At 39.2% G+C, this 22,473-nt stretch overlaps 1 protein-coding gene across 2 annotated transcripts in view; it reads right to left on the reverse strand.

The window, feature by feature from the left end:
* The window catches only part of LOC124156310 (influenza virus NS1A-binding protein homolog A-like), a 156,919-nt gene that overhangs the window by 89,108 nt on the left and 45,338 nt on the right, over positions 1-22,473 (reverse strand). Inside the window, exon 1 of one of the 2 annotated variants that reach the window (XM_046530784.1) lies at positions 10,631-10,787. The exons of the other annotated variant lie outside the window; for it this stretch is intronic. The gene's annotated coding sequence lies outside the window, so the exon portion shown is untranslated. Of the gene's footprint in view, positions 1-10,630; positions 10,788-22,473 lie in introns of those variants that run through there. 2 annotated transcript variants of the gene reach the window in all.

Raw genomic sequence — 22,473 nt, forward strand, 5'->3', positions numbered from 1 at the left:
GTGAAATCCCCCCCACGAAATCCGCCCCTGATTCAAGCCTAAATTTGGTTTGGTAAGTGAGGATAAATCTCAGATGCGCTCATACTCATAAATAAAATTCTGAGACACTTGATGTTCGCACATTCAGGATGAGGGTCCTTTTCTTGGAACGCCTCGCAATACGAGGATTTTTGTTTGGGGGAGTCTTATGGCTTCGCTCGGGATTTGAGCACTTCGAAAAGTAGCCCGAAGCTCTACCCTCTAAGCTACTACGCTCTCCCGACCTAAGGTAACAATGCAGGGTGAAGAAAAATTGTGTCACGAAATTTTTAACTCTGGATAGCTGATGCCATTGTGAACCAAAATTATTCCTAATGTTGCGGTCGAATGCGCATCATTTTCAAACTACAGAAACATTGACCCAAGCGTTCCGATTGGCCGTGAATTTACATTACGTTTAGATTACAAAAGAGGATCCTAAAGTCGGCCTCTGAATGTTTTGTCACCCACCGCGCATGTAAATAGGTTTACAGAAGTCACCACTGACGTCGCTGACGGACAAATTGATCCGAGTTTCAGTGGGAAATAAGGTATAATCAGGGGTGTCAACCGATATTGATATGCATGATAATTTGATTCAATTTCAATGCTATTTCTCGCATTTGCAAAGACCATACTAAAAAATATTGGAAAAAGTGGATCGCATTGCACTCATCACCCCGCCGCGGACATTTTTGAAAGCCGATTAAAATGCGACCGAAGTGGCAACAGAATTCAGCCTTCTATTTCTAGCATGGAACGGAATTGGGCCTCCTCTCCGCAGTCTCCTGGGCTCATAACTTCGAATGCTTTGCCTACCGGAGACAGCGTCTTACCCATTTAACCGATGGTCTATTGACCGGCACCGCTATGGCGGTAAGTTAACACAAAGAAACTCAAGTTTCTGATGTCGTCCATGTATCCCGACGTTTTGAGCAGCGACTTGCTGATCATCCTGAGGGGATCTTCCGCATCAACCGCAACAACATCAACAGAGACGCTGGCTTGCATTACTGGAGCAATGCAGCAATGCATGGAGACCAATTATGAAGTCCCTTATAAACAACAAAAATGGCGGGAAAAGCACAACTCGCGTGAGCCAATCGGGTTACACCTGACCACGGATGGGGTGAATATATACTGGACCAATTTCGAAGAACGGCATTCGGAAGATCCCCTGAAGACGATCAGCAAGTCGCTGCTCGAAACGTCGGGAGACATGGACGACATCAACCGGTTGAAAACCCGAGAAACTTTTCTGCACAAACAAACTCCCTTACAACTTGATACGCGAATGCGTCGAAAAAGTCCTGTGGTTCGTCTCTTCTTCACGCGATCTCCGGCAGGCAAAACATTCGTATTCATGAGTTGTTCAGAGTATCTGGAAACAGGACAAATTCGCGGACAATCGGAGCGCTTGGCTCAATATTTCTGTAGTTTTAAACTCATGCGTTTTCGACCGAAACATCATCAGTAATTTTGGTTCTTGCCGGTATCAGCTATCCGGGGTAAAAAATTTCGTCACACAATTTTTCTCCATCCTGTATTCAAATATGGATGCCAACCTTTCATTGGGAAGCTTTCGGAACACCATAAGGCCTGATAATATGGCGATATCTGGTGTGGTCTAGAATATGTTTTGCTAGGCATGGTTTCCAATACTTCTGAGTAGATTACCCTCATTCATAGATGGATGTTAGCTATCTTGTTTGTTTCTTGTAAAGGGCTGTTAACGCCGATTTCGGTAGCCTTAGAAATTAATGCGTAAATATTTTATGAAAAATATCTGGTTACGAAAAAAATAGATGCGAGTGGGAAAATTTGGTTTCCAGCGGCGGAAGTCTTTGAATTAAATGCCTCAGATAACTGAGTAAGTCTTCAGATAGTCTCAGAAGTTTTGTTGTATGGAAACAAGAATGCATTGTTCGGTGAGATCATTTGCCATGAGGTGAGATCGGCAACTTTTCATCATTACAGCTGACCTCATCGCCGTTCTTTCATCTCTATAGCGTTGATAATTGTTTGGGGAGGGATTTAAGGAAGTCATTTCTTAAGATATGCGACATTTCCTATCTTTCAAGTCTTAATAAGGAAACGGCTTTTGTAGAGAAAACGTTATCATTAGCTATCGAAGCAAGAAGGAAACGGACTGTAGAATAGCTCAAGCGAAGAGTGCTATCATAAAAAAGGAGGAGTGTAAAAATATTGGAATGTAAGCGTTGAAGGGAGGAAGCATATCTATAGGAATTGAATTTGGAGCATGCTCTAATATGGTCAAGGAGGTTGTAAGTAAGTATCTGGAGGGGGCATCGCTAGTTTCAAGCGTGGAGCGAAGTGTGTTCGGAATGGGGGTGCTTGGGTAGGACAAGCCACGCCCACTTTGACCAAAACATTGACAATCCCATAAGGGTCAATGCTTACTATTTGGGGATATTTTTTGTCATAACTCGTTAATACATTAAAATAACCAATGGAACCCACGATGCGAACCTATTTTTCTTACTTGGCAGGGTTCGTGAAGTTCTTATAACTTTTCCTAGATTATAACTTTTTCCTGGGAAAATATATATGACTTCGTGAAGTCGTACATATTTTCACAGGGAAAAGTTATTATCAATCACCACGGTTACGTTCCACAACCAGCTCAGCTGAAAATAAAATTTACGAGAGTAAACTAGTCATTTAACTGCACTTATACTGGTATTTAATATTATTATAGCCAACGGAAATGTAAAAACAAATTACGGTAAAAAAGTATATTTTCAACGATATTCCCACCAATAAAGCGGCCAAAAGACACAGAGTTTATACATTAATTGATGCACCGCGAATGATGGCAAAAATCTGTTGAAAAACACCGGCGAAATAGGTACTAATGATTCATCATATGGTAGCATTTTTCACTTGATGTGGCGCATTTTCAGAACAAAACTAAGCTACAATATTCCACTTTTCATCTTCCTTTTTATAGTAGATGTTTTATAGAAGTTGGCTTTTATTTTATTTTTATTTACTTTTTTAAATACCTTGACAACAATGGACCAGTTTTTCCAACGGTATGATAGGTGTTTATATTTTCATTCTCCTGACGACGCGACGTTCCCAGTAAGTGGAACGAAACGTTGAGTTAAATATTAAGCACGCAGACGTATTCCCGAAAATGAATTATAATAGTGAAAACTAAGCCACCTCAAAATATCAGTCCAAAAATTGTCAAACCAAGATGGCGGAACTTTGAGCACGCTAAAATCTCGGAAATAGCGCATCCAGATATTTACAACCACCATGTATATGGTAGTAAGGCGTGGACGATGACAGATGAGAAGAAATCTGGAGTGGAAGCTTTCAAAATGTGGCATTACCGAGGAACGATGGAGATCAAATGGATTGAACGCGAGAGTACAGTGGAAGTGTAGGGGAGAAGTCTCTTGTAAACCATGGGTACGGACGGGACAATAGGGTAGTTTCCTTCATCAAAGAAAACGAAAGGCATTGATTGCGATTCGTTACCCACCATTAGTGTATTCATAATTTACAAATTATTTGGTTTTTGAAATACCGGTTTAGACGAATGGCAAGGGTCAAATTTTATCCTCATTTGAAAAAGGCCAGATTGGCGCCCATGCGATTCCACTCCGCATGACGTCACAGGGACCTAGTTTCTACACGAGAGGATAGGAGTTATACATCGTCTGAGGTTACCAATCCATGCATGAGGCACAGAGCTCAGGGAAACATGTCTTAATAATCACTTATTAAAACTGGCTAAGTTCGGAAAGTTTTCTTCGTTTGATAAGGTATTAATAAACCTTTTTTAAGCCAAGCGCTACCATGCAGCAAGGTACTCAGCTATCCGCTAGCATCCTGCGACGTATCAGCGCTAAGCCTCGCCTCAAGGTCACCTCACCGGGCGGGAGGGGGAACCAGAAATACGACGTACGGAGATATTTCCCGACATTCATACTTAAGTGTCTCGTTTTCGCGCGCTTGAAAATTTTCACTTTTCATTTAATCGCGAAAAATAGATGTTGTCATTTAAAAATCTAAAAGCGTGAAATACGTACTCCAGGAGTAATAATCTTTCGATTAAAGCAATAAAAAAATAATAGGAAACCACCCTATTTAATGGGCTACAATCCTTGAAGTACCTACAGATTGTAGGAAAGAACGGCAGACGCATTATGAAGGATGTAAAACAGAAGGATTGTGCAGGTGTTATAAGGCTATCTAACGGGAGAATTGAGTTGAGAGCTGCGTTAAATTAATTTTTGATCGAAGATTCTTGATGAGTTAATGCGACGATATTTACGCTAAAACAGGTTTAAGATCCCTGGAATAAAGTCCCTAGGTGGTGGAGGAAAACCTCGATTCCGATTCCATCAACTCATATAGGTACTTTCAAATAATAGGTGAGATATTGGTTTGTCAGTAGCATTGCTGTCGTTAAAATTAAGGAATGGAATGGAATGAAATAATAAAGACAATGAAGTGGCCTTAAAATATATTTGTAAAAATAGCGAATTTATTATTATAGTAAAATATCCTCAGATGTAATAAAATATTAAATACTTTAACTGCTTTAGATATAAATTTTTAACTTAATATTTTACAATGGCACAAGGTTGTGGTGGCCTTCATGCCCCAAGTTTATAGTCTATTTTCAAAATATTTGTCTTCGTGGAATCGAGGGAATTGTAATAGACTCCAGAAGATCGATTCTAATTTCGTGACCGAGAATCAATGGAATCGAGAATCGACATTTGTAATCGACTCATCCCTAGTATTGAAAGTTTGTCTGTGGAACTTAATTTATCTGATGTAGTATTCATAGCAAATCATATGTATATATATCCTTTGTAGTGAGATATATTCGGTATAAAGGGCGAAAAATGTTTTCCAAAACATACCAGAGAAAAAATGTTAGATGGAGTAAATAAATTCATTATGAAGGTTGGGTGAAGCTAAATCTCCTGGATCCAGCCTTTGCAAATAGTTTCCACGCCACCGCGCGCAAATATCAACGTGCGTCATTCGACGAAATGGACCCATCCAAAAACCCGGAAAATCTCTCAATTGCATGTTATCTCTTTATCTTGACAGTTTTTGATAAATGGAGGTGAATATTGCGTAATTTCTCAGTGATTTTTATCGACGAGATAGTAAATAACGAGTTCAAGGGATAATCAGCGCAAACAGCATCAGGAAATCAATGGAAATATCGAAAGACACTTAATTTTGTCATCGAATTTAAAGATGTGTAATACCATACACACTTTTTCCATGTCTCTCCAACATAGAGTATTGATAAAATCAGCATGATTCATATGCTCATTAAATTAAAGACAGAGACTTTTAAGCAGAAGCAAATAAATATGATTAGTAAATCAAGCGTGCAAATGAAGTTTTGGAAAATTTGGCTTTCCGTTTGAAACCAAAGAGTATTAAAGTAATATTGATGGAGAATTGATTTAAAATTCTATCGTATTTATTTCATAGCTTGGATGGTAATGCTATGGAAATGGTCTTTTTTACTGAATTATATTGGCATTTGAATAACTGGAATGACATTGGCATTTATGACATTTGTGCAGTGGACGAATAGTAGTGCCATAGGTAAATATCGATGTTCAGCTGCATTTTAGGTATTTGAAGTACATATACTGGGAAATTAATTTCCCCTCGGTTTAATTGCATACCATCTCAAAAAGGCTCCCACGATAACAATAAGAGCAATTATTGACTTCATCGTAAGTAACAACGACTCTTAGAAGAATTCTCCTTCTTGGATTTTATTTCCATCATGATTTATTGGGTTGAAAAAAAACTTGGGTTCACCTAGCTCGAGCAACAGGGATTTTTTCAATCTAAGCATATGCTATAGCTTATTTTTGCAAGAAGCTCTTGGTGGAAAAATCATTCCCCTACTTTCAAAAGGGAATGATTTTTCCACCAAGGAGGATCAATTGAACTGACGAATCTACCATTGTTAGCTCAACAGCTTAAATTGCTCGACACTACATCGGGGTATCTAGGTAAGGGTACATATCAAAAGGGAATGATTATTTCAGCCATAGAATTTTAGTAATTTCGTACATTCGGGGATGACCCAACATTGACCATTACAGGGTTGTTACTGTAAATAATTTTATTTGGTGGAATATTAGGTGCTGAGGAAAGACAACAATTTAATTCTCCCCTCTTTGAACTTTAAAGGTTATTGCGGGGCGGTAATGTAAAATTCGAGAATCTCAATCCAATTCACCTCTAAAGTCAACTTTTACCGCTGAGATATCGTACTGTCTACTCAGTTTTAATTTTACAAATTCTACTACATGTATTTCGACTGGTTTCGACAGACTTAGAATTAAGTAGTATATCTTTGTGTTTCATCTATTCTCCTCTTCCTGAATGCTTTTGTTTGCCTATCAAGATTGCTTATCTAATGGTCTACTCTATTTCAGAAGAAAATTCCAATCCTAAGGGCTATTACATTGAAAGCAGCGATTCGTCATTAAGTGTAATTCAGATGGTGCGGCAGCTCTGGGGGTGAGGCTGTATTATAATAAAGCCAGGCAAAATATTCAATTGGTTGACTTGAAAGAGTGCATTTCTAAAGGGACTTAGATGTACGATTTGAAGCATTGCTTAGGGAAGATCAATTGAATTGACGAAAGATAAAAAAATGATTAAAAGAAGAGGAAAAAATCTCATTGTCCCTGTTTCCTCCGACCCTGAAAAAAAGGCTTCCTCTTGGAATAGCTATTTTTGATTCACGGAAACGTAAGGCTTCTCGGGAAACTCTCGAGAATCGCTGTTCAAGGCACTTTTCGCGACTGTGACTGCGTGGCGCGAGAGAGATTTTTTTCGTGCGGGGAGTAATAAGATTGGTGTACACTTTTTAGCACTAATGGAAATGGTGGAAAGACACGGCTAAATAAAAAATCAAATGAAAAAGGCTTTTGAAATCACCTATTCCAAAACAGTATAGAATTCACATAAAAGTAAAAATATAAAGTTTCTATTACTCTGATAAAAAAGCGTGGGAGTTGATTCGGTTTATTGGAAATAAGTGTAGAAGAGGTATATTGGTTTTTCATCACTCTGAGATTAAAGGGTAGGTGCTGATTACGATTAACAGAAATGGGTGTAGTAGACCCTAGTAAGTGAAATTGGGAAGCAATATTGATATCTAAACCTAATCAGCAACCACGATATATTTTCCGAATGATGGAAAGCTTATTTTTTTACGTTTAAGTGCATTTTATAATGTTTTTGGAAGAAGCGTATTCTTGTAATTATTTTTTATTTAACTGTTAATTTTTTACTTTTTAGCAATGAATCATGTAATCATTTAAACCAGAGCTGTTGAAGAAATTTCCGCCGAAAATTTACTACGAACGACATCCATTGAGAAAAGTAAAAATATTTTCCATTTGTAAAATTATAGTTAATTTATTACTACACAAATGAAAAAATATTCAAATGTCCGATTATTGACTATTGCATTGTCATCAGAAGCAAGCAAGTTTGACAAATGTAAAACAGGTCCAACAATGGTGAGTGGGTCAAAACTCAATTGAATGGGTGGGAAGCGAAAGGGTACAGGTGATTTCTTTGTTCTCTACAGAGTTAGGTAGAGAAATTAGGTTTAAAAAACAAACGATATCAATTAGAAATTTGGTAGTGCATTTGATTTTCCACTCAATGTAAATACATAGCAGAGACTCACTCGTATCGCTTGGCAACCAAGTTTTGTTGAATGTCTTCTAACAGTTAACTTTACCTAACTCTGTTGAGAAAAAATCACTTGTACCCCTCGGCTTCTCACCTCCTTAATTACAAGATTCCATTGTTGAAACAAACAAGCAGACGAACTAATTTAAGTAAAAACATGTAAAAATCCTCTCCTACAGCTCATTTTTGCCTTCACTTACTCCGCATCTCAAAAAGAAGGTAGGATAGATAAGGGATAGATCCCGAGACTAAGCCACAGGCGTGTGAATTTCACATATTAAGGAGATGTGTCGCTCGTGATCGGCGTTTTTTCGTGACGCATTGCTCCTTTAAAAATAATGAAATCATCTCAAAATTGATCGGGTACATGAAATAGACACTCGTTAACATTTGCCTTTGCCTTGAACTTGAACATTTCACCTTTTTTTCTCAGATGTATTTTTTTTGTTTAATGTTAGACATGCAGGCAAATGCTCCCAAAGGTGTGCGCTACATTTACACTGAAAACTTCAATACTATAAGCTATAACAGACTTATTTGCAGCAAAAAAAGACAAAATGCGCCACGTCAATAGAGACTGTGATGCCTCCTCTCAGGTGTACTGTTCCTTTCCCCGAACCACCGTGAGGTTTTTTTTAACAGGGTATCCTACGGCTTCACTCAAGATTTGAACCCATATTTGGTCAGCAGCGTATAGATTTTCTCACTAGCCTATCATAATCCCTCATTTTTGCCTTGAAAGAGGCTATAATCCAAGATAAATCACAGCGGAGTTGAATTAGCGATGCACTGTTCTGGCGGAGTTGGGGCGATGGGTACCCATGTGTTTTCCTTTCAGTGAGTGATTATGCTTGAAGTAACTCAATGTCCACTTCACTGCGTAGGTACATGATTTTGCCTTACAACTTCTCCACGTACTCCTCGACCAACTGTTTAACTTCCGCTTGGAGGGGAGAATAAATAAGGAATACAAATGACAGTTCAAGTTTTCAAGTTCCGTTGTACACGATGTTGCCTTACGAGTATGAACTACCGTATTCCTTTCAATGCATCTTGAACATTTAATACGCATTATAATTTTTTAAATAGATTTAATGTGCCAGTAATCCGAATTTTCCATCAGGGGAGAAGAAACGTAGGTGATAATATTGAAAAATGTGAATATCGAAAGAAAAAAAATTGCCAATAATCACTTTTTCCTACCGTGTGTGATCCATAAGAAAACTTTCCGCACCTTTATATCCAAAAATAATTTTAAACTCGCCAACCTGCCAAAGAAATATGCTAACATAGCCAGAATTAGCGAATTCAGAAGTTTTCACTCTCAATTAAATTACGCCTTGGTATATTACGAATAACTTAGCACCTAGGTGGTACTTCAGAGTGTATTTGCGAAGCAGGATCATAAGCCACGATCTCGCAGTCAGCGAGTCAAACGTGTTTATCGCCTGCCGCGCTAACTGCGTGTCCGTCTTCAAGGCTGTGTATAATCTTCTCGCGGACTCCTTTATATCGAAATCGGCGCGAAAGAAACACTCGTTCGAGATGTTGCCCGCAGAGGGCGTTCGGGGAAAAGGAAAGAAAAAAAAAACAGTTGATGGCACGACCAGACGAAACGGCGCCATATCGTTCACCACATCCGGGAGGATTGAAAAAAAACTGAACTCAACGGAAGGAGAGCAACTCGTAAACAAAAATAATAGAACGCTTGTAATCGAGGAGATGGATATTACATTGTGTACTGCATCGAGGACCGCTCAAACGTTTCCTCCCTCAAATTAGTTTGCAATTTCAAGCGGGTTCAAGGAAAATATTAGCGAAAAATTAAGCACGCAAAGAAAAATTAGCTTCACCGCTTTTATGACTATTTATTTAAAAAATTAATTCGTACCACACGCCATCTATCTCTCTTCCGAGAACTAACAGCAAACTACACTATTAAAATGAAGCGAAATTTTACCTTATCCGTCTTGATGCATTTCTCGGAGCTTATTGTAATAATTTCCATGTTACTTTCCATTCCAAAATGCCTTCTCCCTTTTTCACAAGTTGAATTAATCAAACTAGTAAGAAAAGCGCCGAAACATATGTCTATGACGCTGCTTACTCAAAAAATGACATGTTAATACAAACTCGACGCTAATTTTCCCGATATTTTGACCACGCTTCTCGCATATTTTTCTATGGGCACCGTCATTGATCGTAGGGCACTGGAATCCCACGCAAAGTTCTCCTTACGTTTAATTCATTGCTGTCTTTTCTGTAAATCGACCTGTGGCTCTCTGGAACGGATTCGGCTCGTCTTCGTTCTGCTACTGCGCCGTTTTGTTCAAAATAAGGTAGCGAACCTAACATAATATACAGGGTATTAGGCCGTCATAGGAGGAGTTTTGGGGGGCTAATGGGAGCGTGCCCCACCCCCAATATAAATGGTAATGTGTCCGAAAAAAGTCGAAACCTCTAGAAGTGAAAAAATATTTTAGTCTTCGATAGTCCTCAAAATGCTGTTTTCAGAGGCTAATAAAAAAATTCTAGGGAAGGGTCCTGTGGACACCCCTACTTCACTGGGTGGTATTCCATAGACCCCAAACCCTCTGCCGTAAGGCTTGCCGCCCGACATAAAACTCTAAACTTCGCCCATCCAGGACGCACATTCAGTATTTGATCCTGATTTTAAACCTCTCAATTTTCCGAGTTCAATATTCAGTTATCAATGTGTAATTCGCGCGGAAGAGTCCAGCGGCTTAGACGTCGGAGCGTCGCGGCGTAAAAAAATACGCCCGGACGCCGCGCCGTCGCTAACCAATAGCACTGCCGTCGGCGAACAGTTCAGAGTGGATTGCTTGGACGAATGGATCATAGAAATCGCCAGACTTACCGGTGACTTCGTGAGATAACTCTCGTCTCGTCTGGGGGTATATCGGCGATGTGACGGTGACACGCCCGTTCACGCTTCTTTTGTACACTCCCGAACACTTACTGTCGTATTATTTTTTAAAATAACTATTGCAGCGGAGTCGTCACGGTCTCCAGTCCGGCGACTCTTAAGAGACTGCGAAGAGTCTACCGTTGAGGTGAGCAAAGACAAGAGACACGCGGTGGTCGTGCGAGGGGAGGGGGGAGGGAGACGTCGGAGGTGGAGGTCGCGTGGGGGTCTTATGGAGAAGTGGGATGGGGGAGGAGGAGCTTAAGGGGGGGGGGGGAGAGGAAAAGGGGGTAGGCAAAGCGGAGAATATGAAGGTGATCGGAGGTGGGGAAGGAAGACGGGAGAAGGGTGGGGGGAGGAGGGAGGATGATAGGATAAAAAGGGGAAGTGTGTTGGTCTGTTGGAGACGGCCACGACACTCACTCGCTCTGCTATCCTTCTTTCTATTACCCTCCCCCCTCCGGGTGCTTTTGAGGACTCATCGGTGAAAGTCACGTGACGGATTCTACCTTAAAATACAGAATACCGTTTCAGGCGTGATAAACTAGAAGTTCGACATGTAAAAATAAAATAATTAATTTCACTTGTCCACGATTATTTTAATGCGTTCGACGCGATGGCTGCGTTAGCAAAATCGCGTCGCACGACGTTAAAACCGTCCATTTTTACATACAATTTGTCTATATATATTCAAAATATAAATGCATAAAATTGTATCGCATCGTGTTAAAATAATCGTGGAAAGGTGAAATTATATTTCATTTTAATATGATAATCATTCTTTCAACTCCACAACCGAAGGCCTCGGCTAATATAAAAAAAATTATGATAAATAAGTAAATAAATAAGTAAATAAATTCATGTATATTTATTTATTGTTATCCATGGGGAAAACTTAGCGTGTGATTGGAGTACCCATATGTCAAAGGAAAAATTCGCAGTTCATGGAAAACTTTGCGCGCCACCTGGCTAAATTAAGGGATAAATTAATTGAGGTTTGGTAGATTAAATTAACGGCATAGTTAGCGAAAAACTTTATCCTTTTGCCTGTTTTTTATCCGTCTGTTAGTTAGCTCTAACCGTGAATGATTGAAGGAGACAGCTGGAGTTGAAAAATAACATGTATATAATGCGGAATTGAGAAGTGAACTTCGGAAAAGACATCATTGAGGCTAAGAAACAACGCAACTCAATTCAATAACTTGTGTGCGGCATTTTGCAGTTATTTCTGTGGAATAATCATAGTTAGCTTCGAGTTCACGTCATTTTTTTTTCAATTTAAGCCCATAAGCTGTGAAGCTAATTTTTCTTCAAGCCTGAACTTAAATTATTACTTATTTTTTCTAGCATAAACCGGTTTTTGCTCTTAAAACCCTCCTTACTTCATGCATTTTGAGTCCTTCCTTTATTTTGAAGCGAGAAAACTTGTTAAACCCTACCAATGTCTTTGTGATGGTGGTATAAAAAGCAAACTCGCGTTTAAAATCACAGGAAAACCGCAATACGATTCCCAGAAACGTTGTCATGCTTCACTTAAACCTATGATTAATCGGCGTCCAGCTTAAACTAATGGTGTTGTGACTGACAACTTGGGAATACATTCGCTCTGGGGAGTGAACATCTATATGCTACCCCGCAGGTCACCCTGATAGGTGTGCGGCGAGAGGCGATAGGACACCCGCCGTTAACCAGAAGAGGTTACACATTACATTAACCTATGCGGGTTAATGTCTAAATTCATGCACAAGAGAACGAACGCCGAAATGCACCGAATTGTACGAATATGAACGGAAAATAGAACCTGATCTAATTCGGTGAATGCACTCGTATCCGTTCCGTTCCGGTCCGCCAAAATTCGTGATCCATTTAGACATTAAGTCGCACGGGATAATATGTCGTTTAACCAGCCTTTAAGAGAATGGAAAACATTAGGTGTATTGTAGTGAGACATTTGACTGTCAGAGTTCGAATCACTCCATTAGTTTGAAATTTTACCGGTCGATGAAAAGAGCAGACTTCCGCTAAGATGTACCTTCTGGTAATTTTAAAAATATTTTCACTCGAAATACGTGATAATAATTCACTGAGCTGGGAATCTCAAGTTGGTTTGCTCTTTTTTTCTTGATTAAATTTTCCTAAGCGATTCCTTTTCTCCAAAATTTGCGTTTAATACTTCAATCCATTATTTTTTCCATTGTTCTAGTTGACATTTGCTTGACAACGCAGTGAGATTATGCTGCAGTGCCTGCGATTCCTATTTCTCCAAAGTTTGCGTTTGATGATTCAATCCGTATTTTGCCCAATTTTTACCAGTAGACATTTTCTTGATGATTATGGCGTGATAAAAATTTTATTTCATGGGTTTTAACGTAGTAAAAACTGTCTGAAATATTCACTTCCGCGAAACCTATTATTTTTTAAATCCAATTAAATTTTACAAAAAATTAAATTAAATAAAAAATGGTAAAGTTGATAAAAAGTTTCCAATTGAAAATTAAAAGAAATGAATAATTCGTCAGCAATGAATATTTCTGATGGATCAATAAATGACTTTCAGGTTATTCACTTCATTTACGATGTTCCCATAGTTTTTCGCGCTTTAAATTTTCGTTTTCCTTTCATTTTTATTATTGTTTTTTTATATGACGAATTGGCCCTTAATTTGTTGAAAATCTTTGATTGGAAGGAGGTAAGACAGTTCTGTTCTCCTCCCATTACATAACTAGATTTGTCTCCCTCCGAATGACCGACTGACTGTCCTTCGACTGAATGCGCCATGTGTGCCTCTCCCTCCCCCGATCTCCCACCACCCTTTTACCACTTTCTTTTCTCTATCCGCTGGTGAAGTCCGGTTTGCAGAGGAAAAAAGTCTAAATTATCTCTAGCTCACACTAAGCGGGTGTTTACAGTTGCCTATACGGTAGGTTTAACTCAAAGAGAAGAAAAATTACCGTAAGATTGATCGGAAATTTCACCGGCGAGGAATTTGAGGAGACTTACGGGTCGATCGAGAGTTTTATTGACGTTAAATTTGTTTTTTTTTTGTTGTCCGAATCACTGACGGGATGAAAAAAATGAGGGCAAAAGTAGAATGTATTGTTGCCACTTGTTGAACCAACTCTAGAATCTAGTTTCCTGAAGAAAATATTTTCAAAGTCATTATAATCAACTGGTAAGAATAGGAGGTAAACAAATGATTTGAATACATTTCCCATAAATTCTCAGCGAAAGTTGTTCCTGAATTAATGTGTTCGTGGTATTAGAGTTGCTTCGTCAAAATTTCTCGGAATGATAAACAAGAAAAACGTTTGTAATAAACATGTGCCACGTATTCCCGAGAAAAATGTTATGCCTGATTGTACCAAGTTGTTATGTATGTATTGTTACCATGAAGTGTGGATTTTCTTCTAGGTCTGTAACGTTAGATGTTGGCTTTGTTCAAATTCCTCTTCATTTTCTTAAAGACACATGTTTATTTATGCCTCACTACTTAGAGCAACTTCCCTTTTTTCTCTCTCCTCAACAATCTCCACCCATCAACAGCTCCCTAACAACATCAACGTCAGCAATAGAATATCAAACGTTACGTGATCGTCCACAATTTCTGTTGAGCCTTATCTTTATTTTTTCTCGTTCCATATGTTTGCTTTGGGTCACTGCTTTAAAAAACGCTTGGAGTTTCTAATTTGATAAGTCTGGTCATATTTTCCATCATCATATGACCTGAGGGGAGAAAGAGAGGGTGCTAGAAAGAGTGAAACTGGAGCAGGGATAAAGGATGCCTCATTTCTCCACGGGTCACTTACAATTCATACCAATTAGATGAAAAAAAGGGAGGGGACACTCGGTAGCGGAGAGAACTTAGCTAAAACATATTTTGGTATTATATTCTCATTCACTGAAAGTTAATTTTTATCCTTTTGCGATATTGCGCTGTTTGGGGTGTATCATACTCGAATCAAAGAATACATGCATAGTCTGTTTTACGGGTTTTTATCGAGTATTTATTTTAACAGTTAGGGTAGATTTGCATGAAGTATTTACAGTCAGTAAATATAACTACAATATCGGACAGTCTACCCTTCCAGCGTGGACTGTTGTGATGATGCGCTGTTTTGGGTGTATCATTCTCGAATCAAAGAATACATGCATAATTTATTTTACGCTTTTTTATTGTGTATTTTACCGGTTAGGGTAGATTTTCATGGAGTATCTACAGTCAGTAAATATAACTTCAGTATCAAACAGTCTCCCCTCCCAACGTGGACTTCCCTTCTCAATTCACAAAAAGACTTCCCTTTTATTCCATTTATAAATCAAATTCTCTTCATCCCCCTCCCCCGCCTACTAAGCATTCCTCTCCCTAACTCAGTTTTTAACGTCACCTCCCTCCTCAGTATTCGCTCCATCTAAGCCCTCTGTATCCTTCGTACCTCATCTAGAACCCTTCTATAATCACCCAGTCCTTCGTCATTTCTCTTCCTCTAAGTTCACTTCTCTTTCTCCATTTTTCTCCACATCCACTTTTTGAACGCTTCTACTGTCTTACTTCCTCCTTCCTTAACGTCCTCGTTTTCATACCGTAAAGTGCTACACTCTACCTCAGACTCATTGCCAGATGTTCCTCCAAACTCTTACATCATCAAACTCATAAAAGTCCTCTCATCAGCTCTTTTCTATTCATAAACGGCGCCCTGGGAAAGACAGATTTTCCCCTGATATCTTTATTAACCTTTCGTCACGCGCAAAATTGGAAATAGAAAAAGTTCAGACGCAATGTGCCTTACAGGCACAGTAAAAAATATTATTAACTCTTAGCATGGCTCCGTTGTACACCTTTAAAGTACCATTATTAGTGTAGGGGAACACTTACACGATGTCTTTCATGCAATGCACATATCCTTTTACATGCCGTCATCCTGTCCCGGACCGATCCAGCAAGGTGCAACTTAACGTGTTCTTTAGGCTATTAAGTATCATTATGTGTAATGAAATTTAGCATGCGAATTTTAAAAGATCAGAGGTTTTTATTTTGCTATCTTATTTATCTAAAATTCTTATATTTCGCATCACTGTGCCATTATTTTGCTTAATTATGCTGAATATTCCGCTACTAATCTGTCGGGATAAATGCGGAAAACAAAAGGCTGCATAGAGCGGGCTAAAACAAAAAGCTACTATATGCGTCAAGGGTCTATGCCGCTTAGTGGCGCGGAGAAATGAAAAAAAAGAAGTCGTGCTAAGCCTTGCGCCCGAGGGAAGGTAAATGTGTCCATTTTCCTTAAATGCGCCGTCCAAATCGTTCAACTTATCCTCCAGCTGAAGTATGTAAACACCTACTTTTATCTTGAGACTCAAATTCTCTCGCTCGTGATACTTGCAATATCGCTTTAGTTTCGTCTTCTTATTTTGAGATTTAAAATTTAATATTTAACATAATCTAAAGTGCTTGTCTATTTTCACATTTACAGTTTCATTCCAGACGACCAAGGTTTCGGCATATTTCCAAGATGAACGAAGCCATTGATGGACGAAAAGTCACGAAGTCACCTCGAAAATGGCATAATGTGCCGAAACCAGAGTCGGTTGAAATGAATAAAGAAGTGCATAAATAAAAAGTACCTTTCATAATGTTACATATCAAAGATTATTATTATTATTACTACGCCGAAAACTGTATTTTTTTAAAAATTTAATTTAAGCGTTCATGTTCTTCTCCTCTGTCAGTTCAGAGTGGGTTGGAATGAATAATAAAACTGGAGCGGGGATTAACGCGAATGGAGGGCGTCTCATGCCTGCACTAGTCACCGACAATCCTTCCCGACACCACCCCACAAATTACACCCCGATTCTCCCTCGCCAACCACGTCTCTTACATCCCCCAAGGTTTATTTTTTTACACCCCCTTCTTACCCTTGCGGCTGGTCTCCCACTCCATGCGGAGTCATGTTAGGTTTCAGCGACCACCTCACTGGGTCTTAACGTCTGTCACTTTCATGAGCGCCATTTACACGAAAGTGTTTGCGAAACCTCCTGTTGATAGGAGGAGGCACTAGGATGAGGATGTGGGGCACGGTCGAAGCCCATTTTTAGAATTTTCCCAAAAGGAATTCATGGAGGAGGCCCAATTCCACCCTATAGCCTATTCCAAGGCTGATTTCAGTTGCCACTTCGGTCCCATTTTAATCGGCTTTCAAAAATGTCCGCAGAGCAGTGATGAGTGCAATGCGGGACAACAAAAATCAAACTGTTGTGGGATTGAATGGGGCCCCCTCTTGTAATCACCTTGATGGTTACTCTGAGCCATTCAGCCAGCCTGCCAAACCATCCATGACGGCACAAGCGACCTCCACTTCCCGATGAATCACAAACCCAAGGGGACTGCATAGAGGAGGCCCAATTCCATCCCACAGAAGGCTGATTTCTGTTGCCACTTCGTCCCCATTTTAATCAGCTTTCAAAAATGTCCGCGGCGTTGTGATGGTTGCAATGCAATATACTTTTATCCAATATTTTGCAGTATTATGTTTTTAATTGGGAGGAAGATCATTTAAAAGTAATGAATTTGATAGATCACATTATTTTGTATATAAATTTCGGTTAAAACTCTTGATTATACCTTATTTTCCCGTGAAACTCAGATCACATTGTCCGTCAGCGACGCGAATGGCGACTTTTGTAAACCCATTTTAATGCGCGGTGGATGACAACACATTTAGAGGCCGACTTAATGATCCTCTTTTATAATATTCGTGATTTTTCCCGTTATTCGTCGAATTCGTGTTGGCCGAGTAAACCAATCTATTGCGGTTAGATATAGGCAGAGATGGAAAAGATGAAGGAGAGGAAATATACACTGATATGATGTAACTAGGTAAAATACCAGGGATGCCGACTTACAAAAAATATTGGGGGGGCCCAAACCGGGGATCTTGCACCGGGAAACTTTGTAAGTAGTGAGTTTAAAGTTTTATTAAGCATTTTAGAAGAGTCATGTGATCAACATTAGAACCCTGATAACTCGAATCTCGATATCTGGACACTCCGGGGAAAATCGACAAGCACATTTTTTCCTCACGCCCATAACGAATTTTTGAGGGGGCTCGGGCCCCCTCAGGTACCATAGAGTCTCGAGTCCTTTTTTATGCCTAAAGTGCCTAAATCCAGCATCTTCATTATCATTAATGCGATGGCGTTGAGTAATATTTACAATTTTGACTTGCGTATTAGTACTCCTATGTACCTTGCGTACTAGTATGTTAGAGAAAATATTGACACTAATATAAAAAATCTGCGTATATGTGCCCCGGTGTACCCTATGTAGATCGAATAAGAAAAATGTTTTTCTAAGAAGCCATTGTAATAATTTTTTTTAGTTTTATTGAATTTTTCTTATTTTATTATGATAAGTAAAAAATTACTTGAGCCGCTCTTAATTTATGAAAGGTGTAACTAAACTGTTCGTTGATTATTAGGCGGCACGAAGTTCGCCGGGTCATCTAGTTTAATATCATATAAATAAGAAAATATAAAATAATTGTAAACGTATTAGTAATACTGCTGATTAATTTTCAAAGAATATATTGTTATTGTAATTAATCACAAATTTGACTGTATAATTGCAACTGAGTCCGATAACATACTTTTCAATGATTTCCCCATCCCTGGAAGTATACATTGTACTATATAAGTTTACATACCATACAATCGTGTGAGGCTCAACTCCAAGTAAACATTCTCACATTCGCTTCAAATTAATTTTTAGCCTGTCTGGGATTGTGTTCAAATCATATGCTGCGTATTAATTTCTCGCACAATTGTTGGTGAACAGAATGTTCACCTTCTGTGCTAAATTTAAGATGAATTGCACCTAAAAATACGATTTTTCGTCGGAGTCGAGAAATTCTTCCAAAGAATGAAATACAGTCGAGTAAGGGCAGTGGCAAATGCTAATGGAGTCATATGAACCAGGACGGAAATAAAATTACGTTTCCTGGTTCTTCATTCATCTCTCTCACGATTATATTCAGGGAATGATCTCTAATTTGAGATAATTCCCGAATCCATAGTTGTGCTTTTTACGAATTTCAATGAAACTTCCGGCTTTTATGCTTGCTTGATTAGTTCGAGGAAATTATCATGAAAATACCTGACCTACATAGCGCCCCTCTACCCAACGAATAAGTCAAGTTACTGGCATACGTTTCATATTTTTACAAGTCGTAATGATATCAATCATCAAGGAAATTCAAAAGGAGTTATGGAAGAGAGTTGAAAAAGAGGTTGGTAAATAAAAAAATCTCTGTTGAGCAGTACGAAGTGAAATTGCTTCTAACAATTTTAGCAAGTACCTACTCTGACATTTGTAAAGTGTCGTGTAGCGCATAGCCTTCACGGAGAAAAATGAACGTTCATTCCTTCAACAGAGTTCGATAGAATATGAAAGTACTTGAAAAATTCTAAATTCATCATTTCAAAAATTAGAGCATCCAGTTTATGACGATGAATATTAGTTTAAAAAAGCTTTATATCGACTCTGAAGGACAAAAAGAAGTCTCTTTTTAGAAACTTGGACGTAATATTCAAGCTTTAATGCCCCTTAGCCAAGAATTCATCCCCCGAATTAATGCCCATGGGCAAAGTAGACAATTTATCGTCGTGTCACAATGATTAAAATTATGACTTAAATTTATAATTAATAAAAATTTCCCCAAACCTTAAAAAATCCACGAAAGGGAATATTTAATAACTTTTGCTTCAGAATAGGTGGCTACACATGAAAAAATATATATTTGTCAAATGTCTTTGTCCTTAACATACTTTTCCCTATAAGAAGTGGGTTTTGTAATCATTAGCTTAACTAGTGACTAAACCTTCCAAATACTTCCAGGCCTCGGGGGCGGCGGGGTAAAGTCCTCGCCTGTAAAACAAGAGGTTGAGGGTTCGAGTCTCGCCTGGGTAGGTTTCCTATATCCATGGCATGGTTGTTCGTACTCGTGTAGTTGTTAAATTTGTTGAACGGCCCGATGCAAAATGGCCAATCTGCATTGTATTCGGTGGTATGGGAATGAAAAAATATATTATCCGACTTCACCAATATCCTTTTCTATCGGAAGACAAGGACAGGACAACATTCAGTAATAATTGTGTTAGTGCGAATTAATCCAATTAAAACAATCCAAACATTAAAAAAAATTTATTGCATCAAAAAATTCATTACTGTCACTTCAGCAACTCAAGTATTGTTAGGATATACCTGTATTTTGGTCACATTTTGCGCTCATCACAATTTGGTTTAATTGGCGTTCGTAAAAGCAATCTCGGGGCTGTTTCTCCGCTGTAATGTAACTGAATATACACGTATTATTCGGAATAAGCCGTCATAGCGGACGGAAGTTCTATCACCGATCGCTGTGAAATGCGATAAGAGCTCAATTGTCTCGGGGTCGAGCCGGTGCCCGGTTCGGGGGGAGCGGGGATCGATTCCCGCCCCGGCTGGGGACGAGACTGAGGCCCACCCTCTCCAGCCTTCCCTGCTGCCACCCCTCCCTCTCTCTCTCTCCAAACTTCCCTGGCGTCAGCGGGAGCAGTAGTGATGGAGAGGACGGTTCAATGAGAGGGCCGAGAGGGGTGGGCGGACGTCTGAAGAGCCAGCGAGAACAGCAGGCAGACGGAGAAAGGCAGACATTTGGCAGTCTCAGCGACCGCTGGAAAACACTCAACCGTGCACTCATTTAAACATAAATACCCTTAGAAGTGATTGATAAAAAATGAACTTTATTGTGTTCCACAAATATTTATTAAATACTCGACCAGTTTCAACTTCTCCAGGTCATTATCAAGAATATCACCACTTCATAATGTCCGGGGTAAGGTTGAAACCGGTCGAGGATTTTAATAAATCTTTGTTGAATACAATAATGTTCAATTTTTATCTATCACATGAAGATTCGACCAAGTAAGCTCGCCAACCATTGATTTCATCCTCATAAGTGCCTATTCTCGCTGCATCATTTTTAATTACCTCGCCATAATGCGTATCATTAGATTTTTCAACGGTTTATTGTAAACTTGTTTTATTTTAAACGTGGGAAGGATGTTTAAAATCAGCGAGATTCCCGGATGATCAGGCGTTGATTAGCTAGTCAGCGAGGGGGCCGTAGGCTCTAGTGGATATGCATTAGACAAGCGCCGCGAGGAGTATGTCATGGGGATTAATCACAAGAAGATCTAGATTATGAGGTCTTATAAAGCATCTTGAGCTAGGAATGCTAGACTCGAGATAAAAGTCGGTGGACACAAACTTGAGCAGGTTGTTCAATTCATCCACTTGATGGAGGGGTTCGAGATGTGGGCGTGGAGAAGAATGGATAGGGTGAAGTGGACGGAGAGGAGGAAGAACGTGGAAGTACTGGACATTGTGGTTGAGGAGAGGAAACTTCTAAATGAGATACGGAGAAGACAGAGGGTTTGGATGGAGCGAGTACTTTTCGGGGAGGGGATGTTGAAAACAGTGTTAGAGGGAAGAACGTTGGGTAAGCGAGGGAGAGGAAGGAAAAGAATAGGATTTTTAGATAAAATGAAAGGGGATGGGCCTTATTGTTAATTGATGAGGGAACTTCAAACAGGGAGGGGAGACTGGCCGAAGTGATAAGCTCCATGTAAACCTACATTAACCACAAGGATAATTACTTTGATGATAGTAATAATATTTGTGTATTATCATTTTATAATACTCCGCCTAATTGCGTATTATTATTAGATTTTGAAGTGGTTTTCTGTAAAAGAATTTGCAATTGTGGCGGAATTAATACATTTCTGACAAAATTGACGTGCAGGTACAGGTATCGCCGCGTGATGCACTATGAAGTTTGGCCCGACTCATGGTGCATCGTCGCGATGTCTTAAAGCCCACTGCTGGCCACTATTCATTGGAAATGAATACGCGATCATATCATTTGGCGATGTTAGTTTTTAAATATTTCAATTGAAACTTTGCACACCACTTCATCAACTTCCTCTCTTTCATTCCTAACTCCCAACTCCTTCCACCTATCCTATCCTAGAAAAAGAGAAAACGTCGCTAAGTACCCGAATATTCCCATGACTAAGTGACCAGCCGTGGGACATGAAACGTCAGGTCAAATCTCCAGAAGTGCATCACGCATCATAAACCCGAATGCCAGTTTTTTCATGGTGATCCATAAAAGCGTCAATCAAGATATAGTCAATTTCTGTAAGTTGGGATAAATAGAAAATTATGCGGGCGTAAAGGAGCTGCGTAATTTTTTTACGGAGGAAAAATTATCTTCCTTGACCAGCGGGATTTTTCCCGGAAAGTTCGTTCCTCGTTATTCAATCGTTGCTGTATATCTGTCGCAACTTTGTGGAATATCGTCATAATAATGAGAGTAATGACGACTTAGTAATTTTCCACTCGCTCCTTGTGTAAATTTTCTGGTATTTCCGTTTGGTAATGTCATTGCATTGGCTGTCCTAAGATTATTTCCTGAAAAAGTGTGAATAAACTAACAAAAACGCAATAAGATTTACGTATTTGCTTTATTTACAGTTTATTTCAGAAACCATTCGGGTTAATTCCGCGTCGACTCATTTTTTTGCGGACTCATTTTTTGTTCGCAAAAATGAGTCGACGCGGAACTAACCCGAAAAATAATCATCAACTAAAACAACATTCAGCAGCCCTAAGGATGAGCGCCGAGTCGGAGCTTGAAACGTTGGCTAAGATGGATAAATTAAACCGGTGGGAATCCCGAGAAGAATTTACTCACAGT

The sequence above is a fragment of the Ischnura elegans genome, chromosome 3 (genome assembly GCF_921293095.1).
Source record: "Ischnura elegans chromosome 3, ioIscEleg1.1, whole genome shotgun sequence".
NCBI classification, from domain to species: Eukaryota; Metazoa; Arthropoda; class Insecta; order Odonata; family Coenagrionidae; genus Ischnura; species Ischnura elegans.